Genomic DNA, 11,757 nt, shown 5'->3' with positions numbered 1-11,757 from the left:
TCAAACCATCACAGACCTTTAGTTTTTGGGAAAAGATGAAGAGTTAATTAAAACAGATCATCTACGTACGTAACCTTCTTGAAGTTGTTCTTCCAAAAAGAATCCTCTTATATTTAGTATTTCCTGATTGTTATTTTAGTTAGATGTTTACATTCTTCCTCAAACTTTATGAATAATTAATTTAGTTGTTGTGTGCTCGGAGAGCTCAAGAAAAATAATTATAATTTTGTATAGATTTACCAAGCTTATGAGGAGTTGCATAGCAATTGCATCTTGGATAATTAAGGAAAAGTGGAGAAGAAAGAAACAAAGGCATGTATTTGAAAGATGATTGTGGTGAACAAAAATGTTGATCTCAAGCAAATATTTTAAGATTTAGGTCCCGCATACATTAATAATCAGACTAGAGGTAGAGGGGGCAAAAAAGAGCATACAATGGAAGATGAAGAACGTTTTCAACTTTATTGAGAAAAATCTATCTAGTACTGCTATTTTTATAATTAACGTGGAAGTTTTCTTTATAAGAGAGCTTTGTTACAATTAAAACACGTAAAAAATTAGTGCTTAAAAAACAAATATACCAACTAGAGAAAAGTAACTGCATATTTCAAGTCCTTCCTACTCGATCAAAACAATCGAACTTGTTGAAGAAATTTACCTTGACATGGTCGATCAGAAGTATGCTTTTTTTTGACCTTGTAAATTAATATTCCTTTTTCCTTTTTTACAATTTTCTTTGGTTTTTGTTTTTTCAACATGTCAGCTAGCTGGCTAGGTATGAATTGCTAAATGTTTCGTTTTTCATTTATTTGATTATTATTATTTATGTCAAAAAAAAAAAAAGTAAAAAGAAAAAAGAAGAAGAAGAAAGATAAAACCTTAGTTGACCGAGAAGTTAATGTGCATGAAGACACTTTGCTGTCATCACACTGAATATTTGTATATACTCTTCACATCTTTCAGCTTTCTAAGAATGCTTAGGCCTGTGATGTACTTCTTCAACCTTAACAATCATCCGCACCCCCGGTGGGGGTTTGTGATGTACTTCTTCAACCTTAACAATCATCCGCACCCCCGGTGGGGAATATGACGCACAAGCCTGATTCGGGTGCAACAGAGTGTTCCACCAAGCGTTAGTACACCCTAGCTAGAATCCATTTTTAATTTAATTAATTGTCCCGATAATGCAAATTACAATAAATTTTGGCATGAAGAATATCAAATTAATTAAACAAGAACCATAGTTTAGATATAATCTCCAAAGACAAAACTAAATCGTACGTACATATGAAGATGAATTAGCTAGCTTTCTATTGAGCAAGACACTATTTTAATCTAGGTTTCTGGGTATTTTATGCTTCCTTAAACTTTATTTGTTATCTTGGTATCGTTTGCACTTCCTATTTTTCTAATAAATTTTATATTCTTGGTATTATTTGTTGATGTAAAGAGCATGTCATCATCCAAAAATAGTTTATTACAAACCAAAAATTAATCAGGAATATAGCTTAATTGTCTGTTAGTTAACTCAAAATGAGATTGTTTCGAGCAAATTGATGACATAGTACGTCTTATAGACCCGATAAATCAGAAGCATTGCTCTAGTTAGATTTGTTCCTAAATATATATCACTTGGAACCCAAGAGATAGGCTTAAGACATTTCGAAATGGAAAAAAAATCCTAAAATTCTAAGGATAAAAAAAAATTCTAACTAGCCCTGGAGAAAAACCCTGGATATATTTACGAGTGAATATAATAGAGAAGTGAGTAAAAGTATGAAGATAATAAAGCATATATTGACTTGTTTTACTTCCAAATCAATAAACAAATAATAGCACATTTGACTTCCAGAAATCTCAATTCTGTCGAAATTTTTAGTGTTTGTCTAGACATACATAGATCCCAATGTTATTATTAACTTGTAATGTCGTGCTTGGGACGTTATGATCATCGATCTACAAACATCATCCTTGCTATTAGTATAAGTAGGAGATGTTTATATATGTAGCTTATGAATTAAAGATTTAAGAAATTAGAGAGAGAGGGGGAGAGAGAGAGAGAGAGAGAGAGGGAGAGAGAGAGAGAACAGCTAACAGTAGCATGCAGGCGGAGTTATTTTATCAGACAAGTTTTTGACAAGATATGTGTCTAATCCCGGGCCGCCTGGGTGACTTTATCAGGGAATCCCAGTTTTTGACAAGATATGCGTTTAATCCCGGGCCGCCTGGGTGACTTTATCAGAGAATTCCATCTCTCCCTCGCTCTCTCCATGCAGCTAATGAACATGAAGAGAAAAAAGTACGGTTATAGCTACAAAAATATTCTCGTCTATAACACTTTAAATAATTTGCTTGAGGATTAATTAGATTTTGGCACTCAGGGATAATGTAATTACACGATTCACCCTTAAGTTTGTGTACACGCCTAAGCCTAAAATTGCTGATTGCCGACAAGTTAACACTAGTTGTTGTTTGCTTATAATTAGGAGATTTTCCTAGATGGCGGTTAGGGTTAAGGTTAGTGTGAAGCCGCGTGAAGAGATAAGCGGAAAAATATGGACGTGGATTAATTGTGAAAACGACGTGGTGTGGGGGCCACATCGACCCACGAAGTTCCAACGACCACGAGATCTCCTATAAATACAACTGTTCTCCCTAGGGTTTCATGTTGAGGCAGAGGGGAGAAAGAGAAAAAGCGGTGGGTTTTTCGTTTAGGATGCGCGAAGGAAGAAAATAGCAGAGAAAAGTCGGAATTTCTCTTTTGGCAGCAGGCGAAACTGCAGAAAAAAAACGAAGCCGTGGACACTTTTTTAGGGTTTTGTGTATCCATTTGAGAGAGTATTTGTGTGAGGGATTTGAGAGATTGTGTGAGGGATTTGAGAGATTGTGTGAGGGTTTAGATTGAGTGATTGTAAACCCTATTTGTTTTCTCTCCCTCTAATAATAGATCTCCCCCCTTCTTGCCCCATGGACGTAGGCAATTTGCCGAACCACGTAAAATTAGTTTGTTTGTGTTTGTGGTTATTATAATAGTTTTTTAGGATCACTCGACAAGTCAGTCCTAGAACTGATGAGAGGAAGAGCCGATATCTAATTGTGAAGCCACGTGAAGAGATAAGAGGCAAAAATGTGGACATGGATTAATTGTGAAAACGACATGGTGTGGGGGCTACATCCACCCACGAAGTTCCAGCGGCCACGAGATTTCCTATAAATAGGACTGTTCTCCCTAGGGTTTCGTGTTGAGGCAGAGGGGAGAAAGAGAAAAAGTGGTGGGTTTTTCGTTTCGGATGAGCGAAGGAAGAAAATAGCAGAGAAAAGTTGGAATTTCTCTTTTGGCAGCAGGTGAAACTGCAAAAGAAAAAAAAACGAAGCCGTGGACACTTTTTAGGGTTTTGTGTATCCCTTTGAGAGAGTATTTGTGTGAGGGATTTGAAAGATTGTGTGAGGGTTTAGATTGAGTGATTGTAAACCCTAGTTATTTTCTCACTCTAATAGTAGATCTCCCCCTCCTTGCCTCGTGGACGTAGGCAATTTTTTGAACCACGTAAAATTGGTTTGTTTGTGTTTGTGGCCATTGTAATAGTTTTTTAGGATCCATCGACAAATCAGTCCTAGAACTGATAAGAGAAAGAGCTGATATCTCACTTTATTGAGATATTCACTTTAGATTCTTGTCTCCTTGGTGAGACGAAAATTCTTATTGATCTTTCTCTCTTATTATGCACCAAAAACTCTGTCGAAATTTACATTGCGCATAACAAGTGGTATCAGAGCACGTGCTACGCTTGGGCTATTTGGAGGAGTAGATTGCTTTGGAAGCTCGTCTAGGGCTTTGTTTGGTGATAAATGTGGGATTTTTTGGTAAAGACTCTATCTTTTTATTAGTTTTGGATCTATTCTTCATTCGTTGGTGCGTTGAGAAAGATGTCAGAGAAAGAAGGTGCTTCGGGTGTCGAGGGTGGTGTTTCTGGCATGAAAACCATTCAGAGTTTGAATATCCACTCTCTGAAGATAGATGCGAAGAAATTTAATAGTACAAACAACTTTAGACTATGGAGATGCGAGGTTTTGGATGCGCTGAACGTGCAAAATTTGGAGGATACCTTAGAGTTAGATGACAAGCCAGATGAGATTGAAGAGAATGTTTGGAAGAAGATGAATCGAATGACGTGTGGTGTGATTAGATCTTCTTTGACTCAAGATCTAAAATATGATGTGATGAATGTGACTTCTGCGAAGAAGATTTGGAAGATTCTTGAAAGCAAGTATCTGACAAAGAATGTTGAGAACCGCTTGCATTTGAAGAGGAGACTTTATCATTTCCAGTTGAAGAAAGGAACCTCAATTAGTGATCATATGAACACCTACACAAAGCTTCTTACGGATTTGGCGAATGTGGATGTCAAGATTGAAGATGAGGACAAGACGTTGCTATTGTTAAGTTCCTTGCCCGACAAAGAATATGAGACATTCGTTCTTACCCTGATTAATAGGAAGATATCTCTTTCGTATAGTGAGGTGACTACTGCACTTGTGAACTATTAGCTTCAAAAGAAGGATAATGAGGCTTCAGTTGAGCCGGTAGCAGAGGCGTTGGTCGTAAGTAGGAATGGTCCAAAACGAAAGAATTGGAAGTCACAGTCTAGAGTAGGACATCCTACAATTAGAAAAGATCAGTGTGTTTGGTACAAGAAGACTAGTCATTGGAAGAAAGATTGTCCAAAGCTCGACGAATGGATGAAGAATAAGCAGAAGGAAAAAGAAAAGCAACCATCATCAGAAGCAAACATCGTTATATCGAATGGTAATAATTCTGACTCTTCTATTTATTCACTTTCTATCAGTCTTACAGATAGCTATTCGGAGGAATCTGAATGAATGTTGGATAGTGATGCGACCTATCATGTATGCCCTAGAAGGGAATGGTTCTCCAGTTTTGAGAAACTGGATAGTGGTGTTGTGTACATGGTTGATAACCATGCATGTCAGATCCTTAGGATAGGAAGAATTCACATCAAGATGCTTGACAGGACTGTTAGGGAATTATATGATGTGAGATATGTTCATTCCTTGAGGAAGAACTTGATCTCGATTGGAGCTTTGGTTGGAGAGGGTCTGAATGTTCGAATTAAGGACACGGTTCTCAAGATTGTGAAAGACGCTTAGATTGTGATAAAGGGCATCAGGAGGAATAACTTGTATTACTTGACTGGAGGTATAGTAGCAGGTGGAGAAGTGACGACTTCTATTGATTCTACTAGACTGCGGCATTTAGGGTTTGACCATTCCAGTATTGATTCCTCGCATAGATTGAAAGAGGGTGCAAAGACCTGCAGTTTAAAGTCCAGTGAACATATTGATGTGAGCAAGAAGACCAAGGTGAAATTTGGCACCTCTATTCACCGTGCTAAGGGTCGTTCTGGAGGAGTTCACGTGGATGTTTGGGGGCCTCCTAGGGAGGCATCATTGGGAGGTAATAGGCGTTTGGTTTCCTTTATTGGTGGTTGTTCTAGGCGTGTTTGGGTTACAACCAAATCCCTATTGGAGAAAGTCCTAGTAGTCTCCAACAGATTGAAGAAGTGTGTAATAGACAGAGCTCACGGTATTTTGAGACACTTCGTTGGAAAGGAAATCTTAGAACAACTAGATAGGTTGGCAAAATTGGAGAACCGTACCTTGCTGGAGGAGGATCGGTATTTGTTGTCAAGCAATAGTCTGCAGAAGAGTTTCTGGACTGAGGCTTCGACATATTCGAGCCATCTTTACTAAAGAGTTGTCAACTGCTGTGATAGGAGGTAAAACTCAATTAGGTGTTTGGTCTGGTAGTGTCACTTCGGTTGAGGCTTCGATGAGGGAGCTATTTGACTCTCAGCAGGTGAAGAGTTTTGGACAGATTTTAGATATATCGTAGCGGGTGGAGTGTGATGCTACTCTACGTTGGGTGAAGATTACTCCAGATCATACTGAATTGTTTGGGATTCCAGCTGAGGTGGCACAGCTTAGGGATCATTTGGATTTGGGTACAGATGATGAGTTGGGTTTTAATTCGAGTGCAGCTGATAGATGTAGTCTGGATATAACCATTGGTTCATCTTAGGTGGAGGTGTTTGGATTGTTTCAGTTTGAAGCTATTAGAGGTGCTATCAGCCACAAAGTTAATGATATTGAAGAAGGGTTACAAACTCTTCTAGTGGATTGAGGCCTTTGGAGGCCATTTGGGTGAACTATGTGAGGCTTGATTCCTTGGGTAAGAGGATACATAGACAGTCTTTATGATGCAGCCGACTTGGGAGTTGATACTAACATTTGGAGAGTGTTTGCATTCTTATTTGGGTTCTCGACTTGTTGTGGATTGAGTCCGTTGTTGTAGGCTGTCTAAAAATCACAATAGATAGTTGATCCCCCATCAAACACTGATGATGGAAGTTACAATCTGACGACTCCCAGAAGGCTACAATTTGAGGACTTTCACGTAGAAGGCTACAATCTGACGACCTTCACGACAACTGATGAAAGCTCTAATTCAACAGCATTCACAATCAACATCGGGAGTTACAATCTGACGACTCTCATATTTTCAAGGAGCCAAGACGAAGATTACAAGAGGACGATTTGTGCAAAGCTCTAACAAAAGAGACTACAAATTGACGGTCTCTTCATATTAGAATGCAGATATCTCTCAAACCGTAAAGAATTTTGCGAAATGGAGGAAGCGAACTGAAGCCTTCGGCTCAGTTCGGATGGCCCCGTCTCGTCGAGATAGCCGATTTTCATATATAATTCGTCCAATTCCGACTTACGGTTTGAAAGTTATGACCTGTTCTTCGTAGCAAGTTATGTTCTGAAGTCCGTCTGCAAGACTGGACTTCGTCAGAACATTGGACTTAGTCTGAAGCTCGCCAAGCCCGCCTAAGAGGGAGATTCGGTCAAGGGCTTTTGGGAGCTGAGACTTGGCAGCAAAGAGGGAATTTCTTAGAGATCGGATCACTCTCCAACAGAGATCATCTTCAAGATTGGCAATAGGAGCATTCCCTTGGCTTATAACCGACTTTCGGTTCAAATCAACTCTTTTTCAAGAGGTCAAACTCGTTCAGAGTTATCAACTCGATCAGAGTTCAAAACTTGCTCTGCAAGTTCTTCTAAAACTCGTTCCGAGTTATCAACTCGTTAAGAGTTATTTTCAAAACTTGCTCTGCAAGTTCTTCTAAAACTCGTTCAGAGTTATCAACTCGTTAAGAGTTATTTTCAAACTTGCCACGCAAGTTCTCCACAGCGTCGAATCGTGAGGAGAAAATCACGTTCCAGTGAATCAAGACGTTCGGATCGTCAACGAGAAGCAAACTCGACGCGAGCATTCGAGGGAGGCATCTCATCGCCACCGTGAAGAACCCATAATTAAATAAAGGGGAGAATCAAATTCATTCTCCTCTCTTTTGTAATCGGAATCCAAATTGTAATTGATTTTGAGAGGAATACAAGTCAATTTTTCTTTCATTGTCTTTTTACTGCAAATTTCCAACAAACAGTTGTCGTGACTCGTTTCACTTTATACTGGATGTAATAAGTGAGACATTTGATTTGGTTGGTGTCGGCTCAGTATTGAAAGAAACTTCGCCGAGATGGAGAATTGTGAAGTCGCGTGAAGAGATAAGCGGCAAAAATGTGGACGTGGATTAATTGTGAAAACAACGTGGTGTGGGGGCCACATCCACCCACGAAGTTCCAACGACCACGAGATTTCCTATAAATAGGACTGTTCTCCCTAGGGTTTCGTGTTGAGGCAGAGGGGAGAAAGAGAAAAAGCTGTGGGTTTTTTTGTTTTAGATGCGCGAAGGAAGAAAATAGCAGAGAAAAGTCGGAATTTCTCTTTTGGCAGCAAGCGAAACTACAGAAGAAAAAAAAACGAAGCCGTGGACACTTTTTTAGGGTTTTGTGTATCCCTTTGAGAGAGTATTTGTGTGAGGGATTTGAGAGATTGTGTGAGGATTTAGATTGAGTGATTGTAAATCCTAGTTATTTTCTCTCCCTCTAATAGTAGATCTCCCCCCTCCTTGCCCCGTGGACGTAGGCAGTTTGCCGAACCACGTAAAATTGATTTGTTTGTGTTTATGACCATTGTAATAGTTTTTTAGGATCCCTCAACAAGTCAGTCCTAGAACTGATGAGAGGAAGAGCCGATATCTCACTTTGTTGAGATATTCGCTGATCAGATTCTTGTCTCCTTGGTGAGACGGGAATGCTTATTGATCTTTCTCTCTTATTGTGCATCAGAAACTCTGCCGAAATTTACGCTGCGCACAATAGTTAGAAGTTCTGGTCGGGTTATGATTAGGGTAATGGAATGATTGTTCACTAAATTTTCATTATATATAACCACAGCCTGGACTTTAATAGCTGGCAATTTTTGCAATAATTTTAATATAGATCTAAATTATATATAGCCGTAACCTAATTCTAATTAGATTCTAAACAAACTCGAAATTAGCAAAAATAATTACTGTTAACTTGCCTACAGATTCTATGATCACCCATGTAATTATAATCAAGATTATCCATGTGTATATGTAGACTTCAGATCGCTCGTATAATTACACCATACTATAGGGTTGTGGAATGTAATTAATCCTTAGTTTCATAGTGGAGGCAAATATTTGCATATGGGCAAACGTCTAAACTTCTGCATGCACGTATGGTGGTGCCTTCTGACTTTATTCCTAGAGTGCATCAGATGTATAATATTATGGTTAGAGCAAATTTTACTGAACCTCCAATAAGTTTAGCTTTTGATACTTAACCCCTAAAAGTTTCCGGACTCTTATTAAACACCCAATAATTTTTGAAATTCTAAAACCCTCAGAATGCACTTGTGCATTTTTCACCTAACCCTGATGACAATGTCAGTCCATATTTAGAGCTCCCATATTGAGAATGTTACATACACATTATAAAGTAGTTATTGAGGTTTAAATGAAAAAATTAAGATGACCTAGGGTTTTTTTCTGTAATTTCCAAAGTTATTTTTAATTTAGGGAGAATACCAAAATTTTTAGGGATTGAGATTCTCTCCACTAAAAAATATAGTGGAGAGATCATTGCTAGATCACAACTGTTGAGTTATTTAGTGGGTCGTTGTGATTTGTCTTTGAGCGTAAATTAGAAAAATAGTGCAATTTATTAGGGTATTGTGAGTGTTAGATATGGAATGATCCACAATCATCCACTAAACAAATCAATGATAGCGATATTGCAGTGGTATCTTTACTATATATTTTATAGTAAAGAGAATCCATTAAAAATCTATATTTTAGAGGTAAGTGTCAGACTCCCAAATATATTAGGGTTTAGTGAAATTCAGCCTTATAGTTATTTTATATTGTTCTTATTGATGAGCTTCATCCAACTTATATTAGCATATACCGTTTTATTCTTATTTAAATCATTTCCATTTAAAGATTCATATACGTTGTTTGAGGCTAATTTCCAGGGGGTATTGAGACTCAAATGGACCTCCAAAAAAATCGCATTGATCATTATTGCAGGAGAGGGCAACCCTAGGAAATAAAAAAAAGAAAAGAAAAGAAAATGGTGATTGTGAGGTGCGAGTATTTTCATAATTTTTATGATAGAAATATTTTGCCAAGGATAAATAATTTGAAGGAGGATAATTTTTTTTCTGATTTTTTTTCTTGGCGTAGCATCTTTCAACTTACAAAACACACACATATTTACTACTATAATTTTCAAATAACGACTCTTAAACTTTCCAATAATATTCATGCATCTAACATATTCATGCATTTGACTCCTCAAATAACTTCTCAAGGTAATTTATCAACTTCATTTTCAACAGTCTCCCTTAAACTTGATCCTTAGTTGTGGATATAATAATATCGAGTATTGATATGTTTACTTCTTTCATGAAATATTGAATTTTTCGAAAGTGCAATAGCCGGCTTGTTATTAATACAAATTTTGATCAGCTCTTCACGTCTGAATTGGAGATCTTGAACAAATTTCTCAATTAAAATGCATGAGTGACACCCGATGATGCAGCAACATATTTAGCTTCACAAGTTGAAAGAGTGACTATAGGCTACTTCTTTGAACACCAAGTGAAACCAGTGTCATCGAAATCTACCTCGAAATCCTTTGCGGCCATGTCCGCTGTTACTTCCTTCGTTTGAAATCTTCTAGGCTACTTTCAAATAAAGCTTAGTTTGAAGACCTTTCTCCACTAGTTCATTTCTCTTGCTAAATCGTTTCTCATGTGCATTTGATTAACCTAAGAGCTCATTAATCGTCATCTTCTCCAATACTTTGACTCTTCAATTGCACAAACAATATAATCAAATTTCTGAAGGAAGTGATTGAAGAATTTTCTCCACCACACGAACATCTTCGATCTTCTCGCCACTTCTCCGAAGTTGATTCACCAAGGCCAAGACTCAAGAGAAATAGTTAGAAACTAGTTCACTTTTCTCAATCTCTAAATCTTTGAATTCCTTTTGAAATGTTTGGACTCACGCATTCATCTTCGACTTCCTTATTGGAGTTTTGAAGTATCTCCCAAGCTTGTTTTGAGGTCGCTGCATCTAAGATCTTTTCGAACGCCGATTCATAAGCTCCTTGATAAATAAAGTAGAGAGCTCTACTGTCTTTCTTAATGGACATTTTAAGCGAGTCTCTCTATGTTGTTGATAGCGCACATTCATCTTGAGGCTTTTCAAAACTTTTCACCGTAGCATCCCAACAATCTATTGATCCTAATAGAGCCTCCATTTGAATGCACTGATTTTCATAAATTTTTTTGGTGAGTTTAGGAGCAACAAATTAGATCTTAATGGAGCTCATTTTAGCTCTAATACCACTTGATAACAATATTTTGCCTAGGATAAATAGTTTGGAGGATGATAGAATTTTCTTTGATTTTTCTTCTTGGATTAATATCTTTCAACTTACAAAACACACACATATATACGGCTATAATGATTCTTTTCCTCATAACGACTCTTAAACTTCTCAACAATATTTATGCATCTAACATATTCATGCATTTGAGTCCTCAAATAACTAAATGATCTTTTTAATTCTCAAGGTAAAGGTAGTTAATCAAGTTTACTTTCTACAGTCTATAGATAGAAACCCTACGATATAAATATGTAATCAATTGGCTATTTGAGTTTCATACAAAGGAGAGAAAAATAGAGAGAGTGTGTGTGGAAGAGTGTGAGATTTGAATTTGGAAGATTGACCAATAAATCTTTGTAAATTATTATGGAATCTTGACCTGGCTATACTAAAAAAAAAAAAAACGTAGGCAATCACAATGAACATCGGACTTCGGTAAATCTCTCATCTTCTCTCTCTGTTTTTTTTTGTTAATGGAATTTTTTTTATTCATTCGCCATGAGCAGAAAAAGCATTTTTTACAACTTAACTCAGGCATACCCGCGTATGACACTTCTCTCTTCAAGTGTAAATACATCAATCATTCTCACTTTTACCACACATCCTCACAATAATCGCTCAATCATATTTTTACTGCGTGATTATCAGCACAATAGAACAGTACAACAAATTAATACATGATATTTGATATCATTTTCTCAATCTTCAAGTGTAAATACATCAATCATTCTCACTTTTACCACACATCCTCACAATAATCGCTCAATCATATTTTTACTGCGTGATTATCAGCACAATAGAACAGTACAACAAATTAATACATGATATTTGATATCATTTTCTCAA

General features: G+C 37.2%; 1 protein-coding gene across 1 annotated transcript in view; it reads left to right on the top strand.

The window, feature by feature from the left end:
• Positions 1–11,757, top strand: part of LOC109851573 (truncated transcription factor CAULIFLOWER A-like) — a 28,883-nt gene that overhangs the window by 854 nt on the left and 16,272 nt on the right. The gene's annotated exons all lie outside the window — the stretch shown is intronic.

This window comes from Asparagus officinalis, chromosome 8, assembly GCF_001876935.1.
Source record: "Asparagus officinalis chromosome 8, Aspof.V1, whole genome shotgun sequence".
Classification (NCBI taxonomy): domain Eukaryota; kingdom Viridiplantae; phylum Streptophyta; class Magnoliopsida; order Asparagales; family Asparagaceae; genus Asparagus; species Asparagus officinalis.
Note: the sequence above shows the minus strand (reverse complement) of the source record. Positions and strands in the feature narration are given on the sequence as shown.